The following is a 24,276-nucleotide window of genomic DNA, read 5'->3' as shown; positions in this document are numbered from 1 at the left end:
ACTATATGTGATTCAGGATTTTACTGTAAAGCTTTATACAGTAAATGAGGTCAGTACTCGTTGAAAAGCCTGTGAGTGCCGCTTCCCCCACACACTCAAAGGAAAAGTCTGCAAAAGCTGCTTCCCCTATACACTTGTAAGGAGATGGCCGGTCCCCTCAGTTGCACCCACTCCTTCTGCCATGTGATTCCCCTGCGCACTTCCTATGTACCCATGTTACTTTCTGTAATGTTTTGTAATGTGTTATGTCATGTCATGTCATGTGAATCAAATTGTCTTATAGTGTTCTCCTTTAAATGCCTGACTAGTTAGAGACAGCAATGGTTAAATGTGAGGGCCTGGGCCAGCAGCAGAGAGAGGAAGCTGCTGTTTCCCTCCAGTTCTCCCAGAGTGTCAGCCAGGGCAGACGTTACAACAAGAGGGGCATTGCCAGACTCCCGGATGGGAAAGATCTGCTGCGCTGGACCAATAACCTTTACAGACTAAAGGATTGCAACACAGGCAACACAGGCCCTCAGGACTTTGAAGGGCCATTCGCTGAAGGGTTCTCAGGTGCCCAGATTCCAGTGAGCGATTTACTGTGAACTTTGGCTGCTGCGGCCGTTGTGGGTGCGACTGCAGCAAACGTCAGGGAAAGAGCAGGAAAGCCAGTGTTGTATTTGTCTTTCATGTCCATTCTTCAACTTTGTTCAATAAATAAGTTACTATTCCCTGTTGGAATGCAGCTGCATCCCTGGACTCTTAATAGCCCGGACTGCTGTGACCAGAAGAAAGAGAAGGTAACTCTGTTTGGGTGAAAGATTGAATCCATACCAGATTTCATATACAAGGGGCCGGGATGTCTACAGAATGTGTTTAGTGGGTCCTGACTAACAACCTGGTGCCCTTTGTATTACACACTCATAGAAGAAATCCTGTGAGTGCCGATTCTCCCACCCACTCACAGGAGAAAGCCTGATGCAAGTGCTGCTTCCTACCTCCACTCAGAAAAAGGTTTGCGAGTGCCGCATCCTCACCCATTCACAGGAAAAGCCTGCAAATGCTGCTTCCTCCATCCACTCAGAAAAAGGTCTGTGAGTGCTGCCTCCCCCATACTCACATAGAAGAAATCCTATGAGTGCCGTTTTCCCCACGCACTCACTGGAGAAAGCCTGCATGTGTAGCAGCCTCCATCACCTCAGTAAAAGGTCTGCTTACTCACAGGAGAAAGCCAAGGACTGCAACTTCCCTCACCCAATCACAGTAGAAAGTCTGTGAGTGCAGCTTCTCCAGATGAGTCGCGGGAGAAAGTCTGCAAGTGCTGCTTCCCCCTCCCACTCACAGGGAAACATACTGAGTTTAAGAATGTATACTTGCCCATAATGTGATTCAGGATTTTAATGTAAAACTTTGTACAGTAAATGAGTACAGTACTTGTTGAAAGCCTGTGAGTTCCACTTCCCTCACCCACTCACAGGAAAAATCTGCAAAAGCTGCTTCCCCTGTACACTCATAGAAGAAGTCCTGTGAGTACTGATTCCGTAACCCACTCACAGGAGATAGCCTGCTGCAAGTGCTGCTTCTTCCATCCACTCAGGAAAAGGTCTGTGAGTTCTGCTTCCCCTGCCCACTCATAAAGAGAAAGCTGTTGCGAGTTAATTTTTCCCTTCACCATTAAGTTCTGATGAACTCCCTCCTCTAGTGAAGGAAGGTAGTGAGACTGATTACCAAACACCTGGGCAGCTAGATGATGACTGGGTGGCTGGAATTGAGGACTGGATATAAGGCTGCCGACGCCCGTCTTCCTGGCTGGTGATTTTCCTGCTGGATTCTTGGAGACCAGTCTGATTCCTGCATCTCAAAGCTAAGTTTTTCTGCTCTGCTTTGTACTCTTCAGTTTTGTTCTTGTTTTGCCTTGTTTTTTGGGCGTTCTGCCATCCCCGGCCGGGGGGTGAGCTGAATTCCATTTTTGTCCCTGATCTGTTGATATTTTGCTCTGTCTTCAGAATATACCTGAGTGCTGATGTAGTCTTTTTGAAGTCTAGCGACTTCAGGGCCTGTTTTTCCTATCAGTCGGTTGGCTCATTTTGATAGGGTTTTTGCGGATGGCAGACAGCAGCTTTTCTATCCTGTCCTATGTAGTTAGCTTGGGCCCCATCATTTGCTCAACCTATCTTTCTATCTGTGTTAGTGTTTTCATCTTGCTTCACCGTCATTATATGTTGGGGCTGCCTATTGCTTTGGGGTCTGCTCTGGGGCAGTTTAGTTTTTCCCCTTTCTGTCTTTAGGCTATATAGTTCTCCGGCTGTGATCGAGGGGTCTAGGGCACCATAGGAACCCCCTACGGCTACTGCTAGTTGTGTTGATAGGTTCAGGGGTCTGCAATCCGATAGCTGCCAACTTCTCTGGTTTTCTGGACTTAGCTAGCATTTCTATTTTTGCCTCCTACGGTGACTCAATCATAACAGAATCACCCGCCATACCGCAGATCCTAGGGTACTCAATAGCAGGAAAGAAGTTGTTGTGGATAGGTTCAGGGGTCTGCAATCCGATAGCTGCCAACCTCTCTGGTTTTTCTGGACTTAGCTGGTATTTTGTTTTTTCCTCCTGCGGTGACTCATCATAACAGAATCACCAGCCATAGCGCAGATCCTAGGGTACTCAATAGCAGGAGAGAATTGTAAAAAAAAAGGGAAAAGTGTCAGAATTTTTTTTTTTTGTGTGCATATTTTTTCCTCTATATCTCTGAGGCCGTAGGGGGAATTTTTCTCTCAATGGAGATGAAGCAATTGTCTGATCGTGTGGAGCAGCTCGCTGCTGAAGTGCGGGGAATTTCCGCCTATCTTGCTCATTCACATGCTGCTGAACCAAAGATTCCTTCTCCTGATGTATTTTTGGGGGATCGGTCTAAATTCTTGAATTTCAAGAATAATTGTAAATTATTTTTTGCCTTGAAGCCTAACTCGTCGGGGAACTCCGCGCAGCAGGTTAAAATTGTCATCTCTTTGCTGCGCGGCGATCCCCAGGATTGGGCGTTTTCTTTGAAACCTGATGATCCTATTCTGAATAATGTGAACGCATTTTTTCAAGCCTTGGGGATGTTGTATGATGAACCTAATGCTATTGATCAGGCTGAAAAGACCCTGTTGGCATTAAGCCAGGGTCGGGATTCGGCAGAGTTGTACTGTCAAAAATTCCGAAAGTGGGCGGTCCTTACTACCTGGAATGATGGTGCCTTGGCAGCCCTCTTTTGGAAGGGTTTGTCAGAAACTGTAAAAGATACTATGGTGGGATTTCCTGTTCCCTCTGGTCTTGACGATTCTATGTCATTAGCCATTCAGGTGGATCGGCGTTTACGTGAACGCAAAACTACACGAGAGATGTTACCACCTATTGAACAAATGTCTGAACCTATGCAATGTGATAGTTTTGTCTAGGGAGCAACGTCAGGAGTTCAGAAGGCGTAATAAGCTGTGTTTTTTATGTGGAGATGCCTCGCATATTATTTCTGTCTGCCCTAAACGAGAGAAACGTTGTGCACACACGTTTTCTGTGGGTGGTGTTCAACCTAAGTTTCTTCTGGCAATTACTCTGATCTGCTCCCTGTCCACATTTTCCGCCAAGGCTTTTGTGGATTCAGGAGCAGCTCTGAACCTGATGGACTTGGATTTTGCTAAACGTTGTGGATTTCCTATGACACCTCTGCGGACGCCTATCCCTTTGAGGGGTATTGATGCTACTCCTTTGGCGAAGACTAAACCTCAGTTTTGGACCCAGGTGGTAATGCGGGTCGCCCCAGACCATCAAGAAAATTGCAGATTTTTGGTGTTGCATAATTTGCATGATACCATTGTTCTGGGGTTTCCCTGGTTGCAAATCCATAATCCAGTTCTGGATTGGAAATCTTTGTCTGTGGTGAGTTGGGGTTGTCGGTGTGCCCTTAGTGATGCTCCTGTTTTCTCCACCTCTCCCTAGTCACTTGATGTTCCTGACTATTTGGCTGACTTTTATGATGTATTTAGTGAGAATGAGTCTGCGTCTTTGCCTCCTCATAGGAGTTATGACTGTGCTATTGAGCTGAACCCGGGGTGTAAATTCCCCAAAGGTCGGCTTTTCAATTTATCTGTACCCGAGCACGAGGCTATGCGATCCAATATTAAGGAGGCATTGGAGAAGGGTCATATTAGACCATCCTCTTCACCCTTAGGTGCTGGGTTTTTTTTCGTGGCTAAAAAGGATGGTTCATTAAGGCCTTGTATTGACTATAGTGCCCTCAACAAAATTACTGTTAAATATCAGTATCCGTTACCCCGATTTCTGATCTATTCTCCAGAGTTAAAGGTGCTTGCTGGTTTACCAAGCTTGACCTCAGGGGAGCGTATAATCTTATTCGCATTAAGCATGGGGATGAATGGAAGACGGCGTTTAATACTCCGGAGGGACATTTTGAGTACCTGGTGATGCCTTTTGGGCTCACTAATGCCCCTTCTGTCTTCCAGTGCTTCATGAACGATATATTCCGAGACTTTGTGGATAAATTTTTGATTATCTATCTGGATGATATTTTGATCTTCTCCAAGAATTGGGACTCTCATGTGGAACATGTTCGGACTGTGTTCCGGATTTTGAGGGAGAATTCCCTGTATGTCAAGGGATCGAAATGCCTTTTTGGGGTACAGAGGATTTCATTTTTGGGATTTATTTTGTCTCCGTCAACTATTGAAATGGACCCGGCCAAGGTACAGGCCATTTATGATTGGGTTCAGCCCACTTCTTTGAAGGCCCTCCAGAAGTTTTTGGGTTTTGCTAATTTTTATCGGAAATTTATAGCTAATTTTTCTGGTATTGCCAAGCCATTGACGGATTTGACTAGGAAGGGTGCTGATGTGCTGAATTGGTCTCCGGAGGCTGTTTCTTCCTTTCAGGAGCTGAAGCGAAGATTCACTTCTGCTCCGGTTTTGCGGCAACCTGATGTCTCACTCCCGTTTCTGGTGGAGGTGGACGCTTCTGAGATTGGTGCAGGAGCGGTGTTGTCCCAAAAAGATCCTGTGACATCTAAAATGAATCCTTGTGTTTTCTTTTCCCGAAAGTTCTCCCCATCCGAACGTAACTATGATGTGGGGAATCGGGAACTGTTGGCCATGAAACGGGCATTTGAAGAGTGGAGACATTGGTTGGAGGGAGCCAAACACCAAGTCGTGGTCCTTACTGACCACAAGAATTTGATTTACCTGGAGTCGGCAAAGCGCTTGAATCCTAGACAGGCTAGGTGGGCCTTGTTTTTCACACGTTTTGATTTTGTGGTCTCTTTTCTTCCGGGCACTAAGAATGTCAAGGCAGACGCCCTCTCTAGGAGTTTCCTTGCTGATTCTCCTGTTGTGACTAAGCCTGCTACCATCTTAGGCGAGGGGGTAGTTCTTTCTGCCATCTCGCCCGATTTGAGACGTGCTCTGGAAGAGTTTCAGGAGGACAAACCTGAGCGTTGTCCCAGTGGAAAATTGTATGTTCCTGACCAGTGGAGGAAGGGAGTGATGTCTGAAGTTCATTGCTCTGCATTGGCTGGTCATCCAGGTATTTTTGGTACTAGAGATCTGGTGAGTCGATCTTTTTGGTGGCCCGCCTTGTCTCGTGATGTCAGGAATTTTGTGCAGTCCTGTGGGACTTGCTCCCGGTTTAAACCTTGTTCTCGCTCTAGTGGCTTGTTGATACCTTTGCCGGTGCCCAGGAGGCCATGGACCCATATTTCAATGGATTTTATCTCTGATATGCCTGTCTCTCTGAGAATGACTGTTATTTGGGTGATTTATGATAGATTCTCTAAGATGGTCCATCTTGTACCACTCTCTAAGTTGCCATCTTCCTCTGAGTTGGTGCCTTTGTTTTTGCAACAGGTGGTTCGCTTGCATGGAATTCCTGAGAACATTGTATCTGACAGAGGAGTTCAGTTTGTGTTTAGATTTTGGAGGACTTTCTGTTCCAAGCTGGGAATTCAGTCGTCCTTCTCCTCTGCGTTTCACCCTCAGACCAATGGGCAGACGGAGAGAACAAACCAGACTTTGGAGTCGTATTTGAGATGGTTTATTTCTGCCGATCAGGATGATTGGGTTTCATTTTTGCCCTTGGCCGAATTTGCTTTAAATAATAGAGCTAGTTCTGCCACTTTGATGTCACCTTTTTTTTGTAACTTTGGTTTTCACCCTCGATTTTCTTCAGGGCAGGTGGAGCCTTCTGCCTGCCCAGGCATTGACACTGTGGTGGAGAGAATGCAACAGATCTGGGACCAAGTAGTGGATAAGTTGTCTCTCTCCCAGGAAAAGGCCCAGCAGTTTTCCAACCGGCGTAGGAACGTTGGTCCCCAGTTTAAGGTGGGTGATATGGTTTGGTTGTCATCAAAAAATATCGCTATGAAGGTGACTTCTCCTAAGTTTAAGCCTAGATTTATTGGACCTTACAAGATTTTGGAGATTATTAATCCGGTCTCTTTTCGGTTGGCTCTTCCTGTCACATTTAAAATTCATAATGTGTTTCATAAGTCCTTGTTGAAGAGGTTTGTTGAACCAGTAGTTCCTGTGGTGGCACCTCCTGACCCTATATTGGTTGAAGGTAACATGGAATATGAGGTAGAGAAGATACTGGATTCCCGTCTGGCTAGACGGAGACTCCAGTATTTGGTTAAGTGGAAGGGTTATGGTCAGGAGGATAATTCCTCGGTCTCTGCCTCTGATATTCATGCCGAAAGATTGGTGCGTGCCTTTCATCGGGCTCACCCGGATCGCCCTGGTGGCATGGATGAGGGTTCGGTGACCCCTCCTCAAGGGGGAGGTACTGTTGTGAGTTCATTTTTCCCTTCACCATTGAGGTCTGATGAACTCCCTCCTCTAGTGAAGGAAGGTAGTGAGACTGATTACCAAACACCTGGGCAGCTAGATGATGACTGGGTGGCTGGAATTGAGGACTGCATATAAGGCTGCCGACGCCCGTCTTCCTGGCTGGTGATTTTCCTGCTGGATTCTTGGAGACCAGTCTGATTCCTGCATCTCAAAGCTAAGTTTTTCTGCTCTGCTTTGTACTCTTCAGTTTTGTTCTTGTTTTGCCTTGTTTTTGGGAGTTCTGCCATCCCCGGCCGGGGGTGAGCTGAATTCCATTTTTGTCTCTGATCTGTTGATATTTTCCTCTGTCTTCAGAATATACCTGAGTGCTGATATAGTCTTTTTGAAGTCTAGCGACTTCAGGGCCTGTTTTTCCTATCAGTCGGTTGGCTCATTTTGATAGGGTTTTTGCGGATGGCAGACAGCAGCTTTCCTATCCTGTCCTATGTAGTTAGCTTGGGCCCCATCATTTGCTCAACCTATCTTTCTATCTGTGTTAGTGTTTTCATCTTGCTTCACCGTCATTATATGTTGGGGCTGCCTATTGCTTTGGGGTCTGCTCTGGGGCAGTTTAGTTTTTCCCCTTTCTGTCTTTAGGCTATATAGTTCTCCGGCTGTGATCGAGGGGTCTAGGGCACCGTAGGAACTCCCCACGGCTACTGCTAGTTGTTATGGGTAGGTTCAGGGGTCTGCAATCCGATAGCTGCCAACCTCTCTGGTTTTTCTGGACTTAGCTGGTATTTTGTTTTTTCCTCCTGCGGTGACTCATCATAACAGAAAGCCTAGGAGTACCGCTTCCCTTGCCTACTCACAGGAGAAAGCCTAGGAGTACCCCTTCCCCTGCCTACTCACAGGAGAAAGCCTTGGAGTGTCTCTTCCCCTGCCTACTCACAGGAAAAAGTCTTGGAGTGTCTCTTCCCCTGCCTACTCACAGGAAAAAGCCTAGGAGTGCCGCTTCCCCTGCCTACTCACAGGAGAAAGCCTTGGAGTGTCTCTTCCCCTGCCTACTCACAGGAAAAAGCCTAGGAGTGCCGCTTCCCCTGCCTACTCACAGGAGAAAGCCTAGGAGTGCCGCTTCCCCTGCCCACTCACAGGAGAAAGCCTAGGAGTGCCGCTTTCCTCACCCACTCACATTAGAAAGCCTGTGAGCACCACTCCCCACCCACTCACAGGAGAAGGCATAGGAGTGCCACTTCCCCGCCCACTCACAAGAGAGAGCCTATGAGTGCTACTTACCCTGCCCACTCACAGGAGAAAGCCTCTGTGCTGCTTACCCTGCCCACTCACAGGAGAAAGACTCTGTGCTGCTTACCCTGCTCACTCACAGGAGAAAGCCTAGGAGTGTAGTCCTGACTGATTTTAAGAACATGTACAGTGTTCGAAATGCGCTTGGTAATTTTCATTCACCTTCCATACTCCAACTACACCTAACAGGTGAGTCACAGTAATGCCAATGATTTTAAATTGATCTAATAAAAACATTTTGAATTTTTACTTGCTATAGCTGGATCTTCACTTCCATTTGTGCACACAGCTTTTCACACCTTTTATTGTATGAGTTTGTAAACAGTATTGACTGTCCAATCGCTGTGTGCGAGCAGTGAAAGCAGAACTCACGGGCTTTCTCTACGAGTCTTAAAATCATTCATCTACAGATGTGTCCTTGCTTGCTGAATATATCCTAAAACGTGAGAAGCTAGATGACCACCTGAAAAAAAAACATGATTTTGTGCTACTCTGTCAGGAGTTGTCTATGCTAGATACGTATGTGTGGCCACCTAGTGGTTGTAATGTGAGTTGCAGTCTACCTAGGAACTTGCTGACATGCCTTTTGCTTAAGCAAGGCTATAGATGGACACATCATTAATCATTACTTACATGAAATAAGCTCGGTGCCTACTCCTCCATCATCTCCTACCCTCGTATGGGAGATTTGACAGATTGCTTTATTTTTGCAGTAGAACATAACAATAATAATTTCTCAACAACATGCATTCATTCATTAGTTCAGTGACAAAACCACAGTGTTTAGCTGGAGATATCACATTTGTTCCTGCCCATGACAGTCCACGTTTCTGAATCTCAACATTTTTATGATATTTTGCAACCTACTTTTTGCAGTGCGGCGTGGTCATTAATCACTCGGCAATGGCCTGTCTGAGATGCTATATGTGATTTCATGGACCTAATTCCTAAGATCCCAGGTGGAAATTTTAGCAGTTATGGAATTGAACGTATCATCTCTCCGAAGAACAGAACTCAAAGAGATTACTTAGTAGACATCAATGAGTTCACACTGCAAGATAATTCACAGTTTTTCTGTAATAACGCTCTCTAGAATAGAATGTAACATTGCGGCCGAGTATGAAAATTGTATGAGGTGCTGGGCAACGTGTATTGATTTATTAAACTAATCAGCGTCCATTATGACAGTTATGTGATATAGAAAACATTGGCCTGTTTGTCCGCCGGCTGTAGACTCTGCCGCATGATCTGAATGTTCTCCCAGATATTAATAATGTTCTACAGTTTAGGAGCATTATACAGCCATTCAGTAAATTAGAAAGCGTGTTCTGTCACTTTTTCTTATTTTCAGCAGTAAAGAAGTAAACTGTTTCTGAATATAAGCCAAGATTATCCTTAGTGTACAGCAGACTTCAGCTTTACCCATACTGTATATAATATGGCATTTTAAGGGGTTTCCCAGTTTAGAAAATATGCAGAAAGGAAGAGGACAGGAACTCTAGTACCACCTGCTGGAAGCAACAAACCTAAAAGTCAATATCGACTCTCTTTTAAGCCTTGCTACATGACTTGTATAAAAGCCAAACCAGATACTGTATTTGCAGACACATGTTCCGGGGTGTTTACCCTTCATCAGTTTGAAGCAGGATGTGTGAGTTGGATGAATGAGAGGCCTCTAACTCGCATTTCAGTGGTAACTTCTCTCATTATGGAAAGAGTTTCATACTAGTGTAAGGAGACTTATAGGCCTTGCAATTCTCCTCTATCCTACGTCATGTGACAAGGCTCATTAAAGGATCAATATTGACTTTTGGGATTGTTACTTCTAGTAGGTGGCTCTAGAGTTCCTGCTCTTGTCCTCTGTGAAGTGGCAATTTGCATATTTAATTTCCAAGAGGAACATTGCATTGCCTATAAGTCTCCTCACACTGGCATGCCAGGGATGTCACTCTCCACAAGGAGAGACATTACCTCTTAGATTCCACTTAAGAAATACATTTACAAACTTATAATAATTCAATTATTTGTTAACAAAATACTGACTAAGTATGACTTCTTCATGCCCCTGCCACCACACGAGGGCAGTGGTTGTGACATCATATCTACAACATATGACCTCTGCACACAATCAGTGAATTCAGTGGTCTTGTGCTGTCTACCTTGGGATGACTGCTGAGGGCAGTGATCGTTTGCAGCAGTCATGTGTTGTAGAAGTGACGGCTTAACCTTAGCTCTAAAGAACTCCAGGAAGAATCTGGAAGGTAGCACTGTTACAGCAGGGGCATCAACATTACCAAAACTATGTATAATGCTAATTACAGACTCTCTATATGCTGTATAGTTTTTTTGTTTGGGATCTTATAGTTCAATGCAGCCCCGAATTACAGCACTTTACTGAAATTCCTAAGACTAGAATCAGTAGAAAAAGCAGAGAATTCTACTTACCAGTCTCTGAAATAATTTAATATGTATAGTGGTCCTTCAAGTTACAATACTAACTGAACAGCTAGGCCCTAGGAGATCCAGTCAGATCTGTTATGCAGGAAGGAGGTTGAATTTCTACTGTAACTGGAGCCAATATAACAGCCCCAGTTACAGGGGAAATAAGCAATAGATAAATAAATGTATTAATATGTAAAAAATCTTTTAAGACTTTATGGGGGGCACAGTGTGTAAATAATAAAAAAATACATACATTGCCAGTCTGAATCACTATTTGTAGCCATGCCCCTATTGATTAAAAAAATGTCCAATTTATAAAAATAATTTCTACGGAAAGGGTAACACAATTTAAAATGTTTAGCAGTCATTTCTGGTAAAAAAAAAAAAGTAAAAAATATACACGTGTTTTCTATTTTTCTTTATATTTTCCCCTGATTATCAGCAAAATAAAAAAGGGAATAGAATAATGAAAATAATTAAGCCCCTTTTTTCACGAAAAATGGTGCAAAAATCATGGGAGTATGCAGATGCTAAAAGCGCTTGTATAATAAAACCTGAAAATGTGCCTTGACAGGAACCTCCCTTGACCCATCCTCTGTGTCTAGCTATCGCTTGATATCTCGTCTCCCTTATGTCTCAAAACTACTGGAACAGCATGTCCATCTTGAAATGTCCTCCCACCTCTCCTCCTGCTCCCTCTGTGACCACTTACAATCAGGCTTCTGACTGCATCTCTCAACAGAAACTGCCCTAACTAAAGTCACCAACGACTTACTAACCGCCAAGAGCAAGCGACGCTACTCTGTCCTCCTTCTCCTGGATCTGTTTTCTACCTTCGATACCTTGAACCATTCCCTCCTACTCCATATTCTCTTATCTCTGGGCATCACAGTCTTGGCCCTATCCTGGATCTCATCATATCCAACAGACCAAACATTCAGTGTCTCCCTCTCCCACACTACCTCCTCACCTCGCCCTTTCTCTGTCGGTGTTCCTCAAGGCTCAGTTCTAGGACCACTACTCTTCTCCATCTACACCTTCGGCCTGGGACAGCTCATAGAATCCCACGGTTTGCAGTATCATCTCTATGCCGATGACACGCAGATCTACCTATCTGGACCTGACCTCACCTCCTTACTGTCCAAAATCTCACAATGTCTGTCCACTATTTCAGCTTTCTTCTCTGCTTGCTTTCTAAAGCTGAACATGGGCAAAACAGAATTCATAATCTTTCCCCCATCTCACTCTACCCCTCCACCAGACCTATCCATCAATGTCAATGGCTGCTCACTTTCCCCAGTCCCGCATGCTCAGTGCCTCGGGGTGATCCTCAACTCTGCCCTCTCTTTCCAGCCACATATACAAACCCTAGCCTCCTCCTGTCGTTTGAAACTCAAACATGTTTCCCGAATCCGTGCATTCTTTGACCATGACACCACAAAAACACTAGTGCATGCCCTTATCTCCTGCCTTGACTACTGCAACCTCCTACTCTCTGGCCTCCCCTCTAGCACTCTGGCACCAATCCAATCCATCCTACATTCTGCTGCCCGACTAATCCACCTGTCTCCCCATTTTTCCCCAGCCTCTCCCCTATGCCAAGCCCTTCATTGGCTTCCTATCGTCCAGAGGTTCCAGTTCAAATCCCTAATTATGACATACAAAGCCATCCACAATCTGTCTCCTCCATACATCTGTGACATGGTCTACCGGTAATTACCCACACGCAACCATCGATCCTCTCAAGATCTCCTTCTCTACTCTCCTCTTATCTCTTCCCACAATCACATACAAGACTTCTCCCGTGCTTCCCCCATACTCTGGAATTCTCTACCCCAACACATCAGACTCTCGCCTACCATGGAAACCTTCAAAAAGAACCTGAAGACCCACCTCTTCTGACAAGCCTATAACCTGCAGTGATCTTCAGTCTACTGAACCGCCGCACGACCAGCTCTACCCTCTCCTAGTGTATCCTCACCCATCCCCTGTAGACTGTGAGACCTCGCGGGCAGGGTCCTCTCTCCTTCTGTACTTATGTGTGTCTTGTATTGCTGATGTTTATTGTACTTGTCTATATTTGCCCCTTTTCACATGTAAAGCGCCATGGAATAAATGGAGCTATATAAATGTATAATAATAATAATAACTGGCCAGATCATGAACAGGTTAAGGTCACATATAGGCAGTGTACCTGAAAGATAAAATAAACCCTCCTGATCTGGCATCCAGATGGGCAGCTTATCATGACACAAATAGAGGGCAGTACTGGGCACGTAGACATGCAGTACCGCACTGTACTGCAGAAGGGCGCTACTATGCAGCCAATTAAATGCTCCACAGTACTAAAGGGAGTTTTGCCAGTAAAATATCGATACTGATTGGTTGGATTTGCCGGTCACCACGTTGTTGATCCGGACTGACTGTGATGCTGAGTGTGGCTACAAATGACAGTTTCCCTGGTTAGACCATTGTATGTGGACCATAATGTAACCTGAGCCATGGTAAATTTAGCGTCCACTGTTTTCTTTGTGAAAAATTTCCTACGTTGGGACTTTATACTTTGAAGTTTTTTTCAAGTTTTAAACTTTGCTTTTTATAACTGATAATCCAGAATATCTCAGAAACAGCTACCTTTCGACTCCCACTGGAGCTTGATTTAAAGGGGTATTCCCATCTTCAAAATCCTATTCCAATATGTAGTCGGCGTAACAATAATAATATTAGCAAACACCTCTAATTAGAAATGAAGTATAGTTTTTCTGATTTGCTATGTCACTTTCCTCATGTGCAGGCATTGCAGGACCTTAGGTATCCATGGTTATGACCACTGATAAAATGACAGCTAGTTGCTAGTGATTGTAACCATGGATACATAAGGTCCTGCAATGCCTGAACATGAGGAAAGAGACATAGCACATCAGGAGAACTATACTACATGTCTAATTGCAGGTGTTTGCTAATATTATTAATATTACACCTGCTAGTACTACATATTGGGATAAGATCTTGGAGATAGGAATTTCACTTTAAGGGATTTTACTCTATATGTTTTAGATTTTGCTTAGGTTTTTAGTAAAAATCTTGATGCTTCTTGGGGGAAAAAATTCAGGGTCAAATGAATAAAACATGGGAGTTTTCTTAAAACGATGACTGGAGAAGTGTAAACCTCGGTTGCATCATTGTCTGTGTGCTCATAGATTATAGTGTTTTTCTTTTGAGGATTATGCTATGGCTCGGTGCTACGGAGATTTAGGTGCAGCATCCTTTTGTCTGCATTTCTTTCTACTTGCAGAAATCAAAGCAGAACCCTGGGGAGGTTTATATCCCAGGAAACGAATAAAGCTTGAAGGATTTTCAGTAAAAAGTTGTTTTTATTACAACATCGGAGCTCTTATTTTTTGATGTAATCCATACAAACATGATTATACCTTCATGGAATGTCCAACATTTTATCTACAAAGAATTTGGAACTTTTCCCTTCTTATTATATATTTTATTATGTATAATGAAATTAAAAAAATATATATAAGCAGAAATCAGTTTATATATATATTTTTTATATTTCTTTATTCACCCCTAATAGGAGGGCTTGTTTTTGCAAAACAAGCTGTAGTATTTTCACATGCCATAGGATTTTTTTTATTTGAGGTTTTTTTTTTTTTAAGTTTTTTTGATAGGTGAGAATAGCAAAAACACCAATTGTGGCATTGTTTTTTCACCTTTTATTTTGTTAATTTACACAGTAATTGAGTAGGTCGAGTCACTATGAAGGCTGCGATGCCGGTGATGTGCAAATTTTTTAATGTTTTTATTTTTTTTTCATTACAAAGCATTTTCATGGGAAAATAACTTTTTTTTCTTTTTTTATATTTATAAATATTTTATGAATTATTCTGACTTTTTATTTTAGTCTGACTAAGGAACTTGAACCTTAATGAACTTGATCAGTCATATAATACACTGCGATCCCTCATATAGATTAGATGAAAGCCCACCATTTTTGGTAGGACCGGACCAACCATCTGACATGTATGGGAACCTCCAACAGATGATGGCACTGGAGAGAAAGAATGGGATGTTGGGATTTTTACTTCTAATCCTTTTGTTTTTAGGGGAGATAAGCAGGAATGTCTGGAAGTGGCATTCTCCTCTCTTCCTGTGAAAAGCACATGAACACTTGACTTAGATGAACCAAATAAATTAGCTGAAACTCATGTTGGCATGAATGCAATGTTCCAGCCCATTCGTTTAGTTTCTTTATTATTAGAGTATTCTTACCTTTGACCTTGTTTGTAGAAGAGAATGGGAAAGATTTCGGAAACTGTCTAAAAAAAAAAAAGATTTTCTGCCCGTATCAACAAATCGCAGCCTAGCTTTCAGCTTTCATTTTTAAGTTCTTGAAAAATAAAAGATGAGTTGTGATTGGTTCCTAGTGGACATAAAGACCATTTGTCATTTAGACAGTTTTTTATAATCCACCCCAATATTCTATAATACGGTCTATTGCTGTTCAAGGGAAGCCATATAGAGGTTCACAGATCGCCTATTGATTTATTTTATTCATTTATATAGCGCCATTAATTCCACAGCGCTTTACAGACATTATCATCACTGTCCCCAATGGGGCTCACAATCTGAATTCCCTATCATGCCTTTGGAGTGCGGGAGGAAACCACGCAAAAACAGGGAGAACATACAAACTCCTTGCAGATGTTGTCCTTGGTGGGATTTGAACCCAGGACCCCAGCGCTGAAAGGCTACAGTGCTAGCCTCTGAACCAACGTGCTAACCATATGACTCTATTGGGACTCCATATGCTCCAACCCCCAAGCTATTCCATGTATATGGGGCCTAAACAAAATACTTATATCAAAGGAGTTCTCTGGGAAGTTGACCAGAATGGCCACATCACATATTTCAAATTGCAATATGTTCTAAACACAGAGAAGGGCTGAAGTAGGACAAGAACTCCTACTGCTAATTGAGTAGAAAAGGCTTTTTTGTTTTCTGCTCCTTGTCCAGGATGAGGTAGCAGATCAGTTATGTTCCTTCACAATGTTGCTCCTCAGCCTGAGATGAACTTGCTCTAACTCTAACATTGCCTAGAGACATCTGACTCGTACACTGATTCTCCAAGCAACCCGTCCAAATTGCGTGCTTAAAGCAGATTACAGCCTAACATAGATGATGGCCACTTAGGATAGCTTCTCAGAGAATCCCTTTTATTACACGGACAGAATATAATTGTCAGGCTTAGCTGATATTCTGACTCATGATATTTTAATACCTAGCCATTTATAAAGTTTGGTAGGAAATTTTTTTTAAATTTGTACCCTCTTGACATATTTTTTTTAAAGCCAAATTTTTGGTGGAGATTTTCCTTGCATTTTTTTTGCCAATTTTCTTCTGGTTCTAAGAATTAGAACCCTGTGGCCGGATGCTAATTGTAAGTCTATATATATATATATATATATATATATAAAAAATGGTATTTGGAGTTTATCCACTTCTATAGAAGCTGAAATGCAGTCCACTACTCAGTACAGCTCCATTAACAGTCGGTGGAGCTGATAACGGGTGATCAGTGGCGTTCCCGGGTGTCAGACCTCCGCCAATCTGAAACTAATTCACTATCCTTAGAAAAGATCATCCAAAATCAAGAGCCGGGAGAACCCCTTTAATAAATTCTGAAAAGTGAACTTACCCTTTAAGATACACATTCCCTTTAACAAGTTGGATATCTTGCTGGTTCGTCCATTTTTTTTTTTATAAGTTTAAGGCTGTGAATATAATTTATATCCATTGTTCGAGAAGATGAGAGATGAAAGGATTACTAAACTTCACAGACCGTTCTATTAACTAGATGTTGGCGTAGCGAGCGTCGGCGGAGAATGTTTCATTATACCTATTGTTCTGTTATAAATGAGATATATATCTTGACTATAAGCCATTCCTCTCTTTTAATTCACACTGCGCTGACACAAACGAAAATGAATGCAATTAATATCCAAACCTGTCAGAAAAGAACAGCTTTATTCATGACTTTTATGATTTTCGGGAAGTTTTAATAGTGATAACCAGCAGAATTTCCATTTATTTAAGATAATTATCCTGCTTGTTTTGCATTCACACATTAGCAGATTTATAGCAAATTAGAATAAAATATAGGCAAAAAAAATTTGCTGCTTTAATGAAGAGGGTTATACGTTTATTTTATGATTTTTAGAATTTTCGTTCCTGATGTGAATTGAATTTTAGGCCAATATTTTGAGAATTTGGCTGTGTATGGGGTAAAGGACAAGAAATAGGTAGACCATAAGCTCTTAAAGGGAATCTGTCACCCCATTTTTGCTCTATAAGCTGCGGCCTCTGTAATGCTGTAGATTAGCCCCCGATGAAACCTGAAAGATAAGAAAAACACGTTAGATTATATTCACCGGGGGGCACGGTCCGGTCTAGCGCCTCCCATCTTCTAGCGATGATGTCCTCCTCCTTAGGCTACTTTCACTCTTGCTGTTTTTTGCGCACACAAACGCATCATGCGTTTGTGTGCGTTTTTTTGTGGGTTTTGGTGCGTTTTTTAAAAAAACGCATGCGTTTTTTTGCACATACGTGCGCATTACAATGCGCACGTATGCGCACCCATAGACTTTAATGGGTGTTTTGCTGTAAAAAAACGCATTGCGTGCGCATGTGTTTTTTGGGGGCAAGTCGGACACACAGAAAATGCAACAGGATGCATTTTGTGCGCCCGAGCGCACACTACAAAAAACGCATGCGCGTACAAACGCATGTGTATGCGCACATATGCGCACCCATGTTAAAGTATAGGGAAAAAAGTATGCTTTTTTTGTGCTAAAACACAGCGCAAAAAACGCAAGAGTGAAACCAGCCTTACTTTTGCCGCAGCTCCTGCGCAGGCGCACTGCTCTGCCCTTTGGAGGGCAGAGTAAAGTACTGCAGTGCGCAGGCGCCGTAAAAGGTCAGAGAGGTCCGGTGCCTGCGCACGGCAGTACTTTACTCTGCCCTCAACAGAGCAGATAAAGTATGCCTGCGCAGGAGCCGCGTCAGAAGTAAGAAGGAGGATGTCATCACTAGAAGATGGGAGGCGCCGGACCGGACCGCGACACCCACCGGACCGGACCGGACCCCCGGGTGAATATAATCTAACTCGTTTTTCTTATCTTTCAGGTTACATCGGGGGCTTATCTACAGCATTACAGAATGCTGCAGATAAGCCCCTGATGGCGGTGGCCGCAGCTCATAGAGCAACAATGGGGTGACAGATTCCCTTTAATGTACACATGGGTTTAAAGGTGCTCATATTGGTGACCATCTGTCACCAGATCTAAGCCACAAGCCAAATAATTTGGAAGTCCTAAAGAATATTGGTTCTTGGGCTGCGGAAGACACTGGAGATGTGACCTCCATTAAGTAGATACCTCACTTTTTAATACTCCATAGCACATTCATCTTTATTTTTCTGACTCCTATAATATGGTTGAGCTGCCCGACTGCCCTAGGATAATTTCCAGGAGATCTAGAACCATTAATTATATTCTTGCATCTAGCGTAAAACTAGAGCAAACTGCTCCCTATCGACCTTACTTACTATTAATGGTGGCAGTATGTTGGCTGTACCACCCTTAGCTTGAGTGCCTGTATCTCAGACATATAAAGCACCAGAGAAGCAGGGATTCCAAAATGTTGACAGGACTGAGTTTTATAGAACAAATTCATAACATGAAAGTAAGGTTAGTTACTGTATATAACTTTCATTATAAAATCTTCAGTTTTACCCAGATTTGTTGATGAAAAAATAAATACCCCCTCATGAAAAAGTACTATGCCTAGTATTTTGCATGATCTCCATGGTTTTTAAGGACAGCATCAAGTCTTCTAGGCCTGGAATGAACAACTTGGTGACATATTGCAACATCTACCTTTTCCCATTCTTCAAGAACGACCTCTTTTAGAGCCTGCATGCTGGATGAAGAGTGATGATAACTTGTCTTTTCAGAATTTCCCATAGTTGTTTGGTTGGAGTGAGAACAGTAGACACTTGGCCACTTAATCACTTTCACCCTATTCGTCATCAGGAATTCAACATATATGTGTTTGTGATCATTCTCATGTTGGAAAAGTCCATGTCTACCAAGGCAACGGAGTGATGGCAGCATCTTCTCTTTCAATACTGAACAGTGCATCTGTGAATTAATGATACCATCAATTACATGTAGCTCCGAACACCAGCAGCGATCATGTGGCCCCAGATGAGGACACGGTCACCATCATGTTTCACTGTATGCACCCTGCATTTTTCTAAATGCATGGTGCCTAAAGTGATGCATGGTGGTAGCAGCATCGTCATGTGGGGCCGCATGAGCACTGCTGGTGTCAGGGATATACAAAATACGAAATGTAGTAGTTTTTTACGTGGGGTGTATTCATTTTTGCATCAACAAATTTGAGTAAAACTGAATTTGTAAACTGAGTTATATTATTAACCTTTCATGTTATGGAATAACGTCAAAATTTTGGATATCATTCTTGTATTCAGTGAAATATTTATTTAAATGAGGTGTGCTCATTGATGATGAGCACTGCGTATGTATATATATATATATATATATACAGTTAGGTCCATATATATTTGGACAGAGACAACAGTTTTCTAATTTTGGTTCTAGACATTACCACAATGAATTTTAAACCAAACAATTCAGATGCAGTTGAAGTTCAGGCTTTCAGCTTTCATTTGAGGGTATCCACATTAAAATTGGATGAAGGGTTTAGGAGTTTCAGCTCCTTAACATGTGCCACCCTGTTTTTAAAGGGACCAAAAGTAATTGGACAATTGACTCCAAGACTATTTCATGGACAGGTGTGGGCAATCCCTTCGTTATGTCATTCTCAATTAAGCAGATAAAAGGCCTGGAGTTGATTTGAGGTGTGGTGCTTGCATTTGGAAGGTTTTGCTGTGAAGGAAACAAGCGATCAAAGGAGCTCTCCCTGCAGGAGAAACAAGCCATCCTTAAGCTGCAAAAACAGAAAAAAACCATCTGAGAAATTGCTACAACATTAGGAGTGGCAAAATCTACAGTTTGTGCATCCTGAGAAACAAAGAAAGCACTGGTGAACTCATCAATCCAAAAAGACCTAGGCGCCCAAGGAAGACAACAGTGGTGGATGATCGCAGAATAGTGTCCATGGTGAAGAGAAACCCCTTCACAACAGCCAACCAAGTGAGCAACACTCTCCAGGAGGTAGGCGCATCAGTATCCAAATCTACCATAAAGAGAAGACTGCATGGGTTCACTGCATGGTGCAAGCCACTCATAAGCATCAAGAATCAAAAGGCTAGACTGGACTTTGCTAAAAAATATCTAAAAAAGCCAGCACAGTTCTGGAAGAACATTCTTTGAACAGATGAAACCAAGATCAACCTCTACCAGAATGATGAAAAGAGAAAAGTATGGCGAAGGCGTGGTACAGCTCATGATCCAAAGCATACCACATCATCTGTAAAACACAGCGGAGGCAGTGTGATGGCTTGGGCATGCATGGCGGCCAGTGGCACTGGGTCACTAGTGTTTATTGATGATGTGACACAGGACAGAAGCAGCCGAATGAATTCTGAGGTATTCAGAGCCATACTGTGTGCTCAGATCCAGCCAAATGCAGCCAAACTGATTGTCCATCTGTAGTATGAAACGACGACCAATGACCCAAAACATAAAGCCAAAGCAACCGAGGAGTTTATTAAAGCAAAGAAGTGGAATATTCTTGAATGGCCAAGTCAGTCACCTGATCTCAACCCAATTGAGCATGCATTTCACTTGTTAAAGACTAAATTTCAGACAGAAAGGCCCACAAACAAACAGCAACTGAAAACCATCGCCGTGAATTCCTGGCAGAGCATCAAAAAGGAGGAAACACAGCGTCTGGTGATGTCCATGAGTTCAAGACTTCAGTCAGTCATTGCCAACAAAGGGTTTTCAACCAAGTACTAGAAATGAACATTTTATTTACAATTATTTAATCTGTCCAATTACTTTGATCCCTTTAAAAACAGGGTGGCACATGTTAAGGATCTGAAACTCCTAAACCCTTCATCCAATTTGAATGTGGATACCCTCAAATGAAAGCTGAAAGTCTGAACTTCAACTGCATCTGAATTGTTTTGTTTAAAATTCATTGTGGTAATGTCTAGAACCAAAATTAGAAAACTGTTGTCTCTGTCCAAATATATATGGACCTAACTGTATGTATATATATATATATATATATACTAGCTGAAGAGCCCAACTTATAATTATCCTTCATCCCATAGTCCCATGCCCATATGCCCATCATACTTATCCACGATCCCACAGGCCCGTGCCCATATACCCATCATACATATCCTCCATCCCATAGTCGAGTGCCTATATACCCATCACACATCCTCCATCCCATAGTCCCACGCCCATATACCCATCACACATCCTCCATCCCATAGTCCCATGCCCATATACCCATCATACATATTCGCCATCCCATAGTCGAGTGCCCATATACTCATCACACATCCTCCATCCCATAGTCCCGTGCCCATATACCCATTATGACATCATCATCACCATGGCAAACGTTATGACATAACCATCACCATTGCAACCTATGATGAATCAGCGTCGCCATGGCAACAATTGTGACATCATAATGAAGGGCGGGGCTTGATGCACACACACTTTTTCCCCATTATGTAGATAGGGGCAAAATTGTTTGGTGAATTGGAACGCACAGGGTTAAAATTTTGCCTCACAACATAGCTTAGGACACTTTCGGGGTCCAGACGTGTGACTGTGCCAAATTTTGTGGCTGTAGCTGCAACGGTGCGGATGCCAATCCCGGACGTACATACATACATACACACACTTGAGCTTTATATATTAGATATATATATATATATATATATATATATACACACACACACACATGTATATGGTGCAGCATATGGACTGCTCTAGAAAGGTGATATTTCCATCTTTAATGCATTGTGGTAAATAACTCAATAATAATCAAGGTTCTACACTGCAACAGATAGGCAGGGACCACAGAAATGTCCAACATAAGCAATGGCTTTATTTATAGACTCACATCCAGGAGTGCTGTCCTCCGGATCACAGCTGGGTTTCCATATACAGTCCAGAACTCAAAACCTGTTGCTGTGGGCAATGGCACTGCTGTGTCTCTTGGGTGCGTCAGCCGCCTTGAAGTCCCTGGCTCTGTGTTAGCTCCATACAGTCCTGGGGTTGCACAGAGCCTCCTGCTCTGCAGCTTGCAAACTCCAAACTGACACACACAAAGCAAAAACTGACAGAATTAAATGGAATCGTGGCCATAGAGTCACTTCCAAAATCCAGAGTGGAGAGAGGGATTCGCCCCACTACAAAACCTGCAAATCCCTCCAAAAATAAAATCCCTTAACAGGTTTTCCTAAAACTCTGACTGAGTCATTACTTGGACCCAATCCACTCTTTCTTTTATTTTGCCTTGTGACTCACAGACATCCTGCTGTGAACAGAAGGCATTCTAGTGGGTTTAATAGGACTCTGTCCGCATCCTGGGGGACACAGATCGACCCTTTCATATGATCCCCCTCACTGCCTCACAATATACAGTATATATCGATATATATTGTAAGGATTCGGACTCGCTTAGGTGCGGCGGGAGTCAAACATGAGGCACGTTCCTTTAAAATTTCACAGGGTTTATTACTCCATAAACCAGAGACAGCACATAAACAGTCCTTAGCTGGGCTGTGTTCCCTCAGGTCCTGTGCACACAGGTCAGGGCAATGTCCAGAGCAGCGCTCTATCTGCAGCCGCAGACACAGGAAGGCTTCTCCTTCCTTGGAACACAGACCACTCTCTGTAGTGTCGCACCTGGACACATGGAAGTCTGTCCACACTCTGCCAGACTTCCTCACAGTCTCTCTCACATGTGCCAAACACCTTAATTACATAGCCCTGTAACCACACCCATAGGTGAGGTATGGATCACATGAGCTGGTCACATGGTCAGGACTTCACCACATGTCCTGAACATACACATATCTTCAGGCAAAACGGAGTACATTCCGCACCCAGTGCACTAAATGACATCTTTAGTGCTCATGTACACTATAGGCAAAATACTCCGGGTTGCATCGCAGGGAGCATCCCTCCATGTGACATATCTCCCATTAACCACGCGTTCACCTGTCACACCACATATCCCCCTCCTCTGCCTAAAGCCGTGGGGCTTGGCACTTTCTATTACTCGACCAGAGATCCTTCTCGGTCGTCTCTGCCAGTCAAATCGTCTATCAAAGTCAGGCCCTGCTAGTGAACTCTTCAGTAGGCGTCCCTTATCCGACTCTGTCTTGTTCTTTGATAAAGATGGGCCCACGTCAGACCACCCGCATCCCTGGCGGTCAGTATGGTGTTGCGACTCCCTTGCCCCCATACCTCTTGTCTGGACTGACTCTTTGTCACCACGTCTTCTACAGGGTCTCCTGCCTAGGTCACTCAGCTCTGAGCTAACTGAGGCATCACTACTTCCTCTTCCATCAGGCCACCTACTGTCCTCTCTCTGCTGGCCATTTCTCCTAAGGTCTATAAGGTCCCGAGAGCAGCCCTTCCATTTATCTCTATGTACTCTCTTATCTCCATCTTTAGGACTTCCAGTCTTAAGTGAACCTCTTTGCCTTTCTATACCGCGAGTTGAAGGAGGCGGCCATCTTCTTTCCATTTCCTCCAGCTCTCTACTGATCTGCTTCCTCTCAAGTCTTAGCTGCTCTACTTCTTTCAGGTATGACACGCGATACTCCAGGAGCATCCGGATATTCCCAAGGCTCTCCATGGACCCGACAACGAGGAATGGAACCATCCCATCTTCACCCTTGTCCTGGGTTTCGTCATTAGCCGGAATCCTCACTCTCATCACGCCAGACCTGTTCACCATGTCCTGCATCACTTTCCCAAACCTTCCGATGACTTTCCTCACCAGACCTCCGGGCACTTGAATGATGTCTTCTGCAATGCCCTGCTGACTTTGAACTTTCCTCGCACACTCTAGACATCGAGCGGCTTCTTTTTTTCCCAACAGGATCATCTGCCTTGTGCGGAGGCATTGTAGATGCATATCCCTCAGGATAGTAACCCGCTTCCTTGTGACTTCCTTAGATGACAGTATGACCAGCTGCTTCGTCTCTGGTGCCCAGATCACACTACATGCTTCTATAGCCTTCCTAAAGGCCTCATGCACACCTTCCTCAGCACAGGCTTCCTGCATGTCTTCTGGTACATCAATTACAACCTTGAAGGTCGTGGACTTGCTCTCACCCTGAACAGATGGCTCTGGGTTCCCTACGGACACTTCCCTCAAGATATCTGTCACGATTGGATGACTGTCTTGAGCAGCCCTTGGCTCACCATCTTCCTGAGATTTACAGTCTTCAGGACCCTTTTCCAAGATGGGCTTTGGCAGTTCTGCCTTGCTATCAGGCGGGCACGGCTGCTGTACGTCTTCGCCCATCCACTTCTCCCGTAGAAGACCTTTTCCTACTCCACTGAGTTCTTGCAGAACTTTATCTCGCTCCTCTGCCAGGTAGCGACGCTCATCCTCTCTCCTGAGAATCTCCTGTTGATACTTCTCTTGGGCCTCTCTGAGCACCTCCATATCTTCCAACAGGGTCTTGTTCATGGTTTTA

At 43.5% G+C, this 24,276-nt stretch overlaps 1 protein-coding gene across 2 annotated transcripts in view; it reads left to right on the top strand.

Annotated features, from left to right (window-relative positions):
• The window catches only part of MALRD1 (MAM and LDL receptor class A domain containing 1), a 586,417-nt gene that overhangs the window by 471,203 nt on the left and 90,938 nt on the right, over positions 1-24,276 (top strand). The gene's annotated exons all lie outside the window — the stretch shown is intronic.

The sequence above is a fragment of the Dendrobates tinctorius genome, unplaced genomic scaffold, assembly GCF_039654945.1.
Source record: "Dendrobates tinctorius isolate UK_male_01 unplaced genomic scaffold, ASM3965494v1 ptg000070l, whole genome shotgun sequence".
NCBI lineage: Eukaryota > Metazoa > Chordata > Amphibia > Anura > Dendrobatidae > Dendrobates > Dendrobates tinctorius.
The sequence above is the reverse complement of the archived record's forward strand: the minus strand, read 5'-3'. Positions and strand labels throughout refer to the sequence as shown.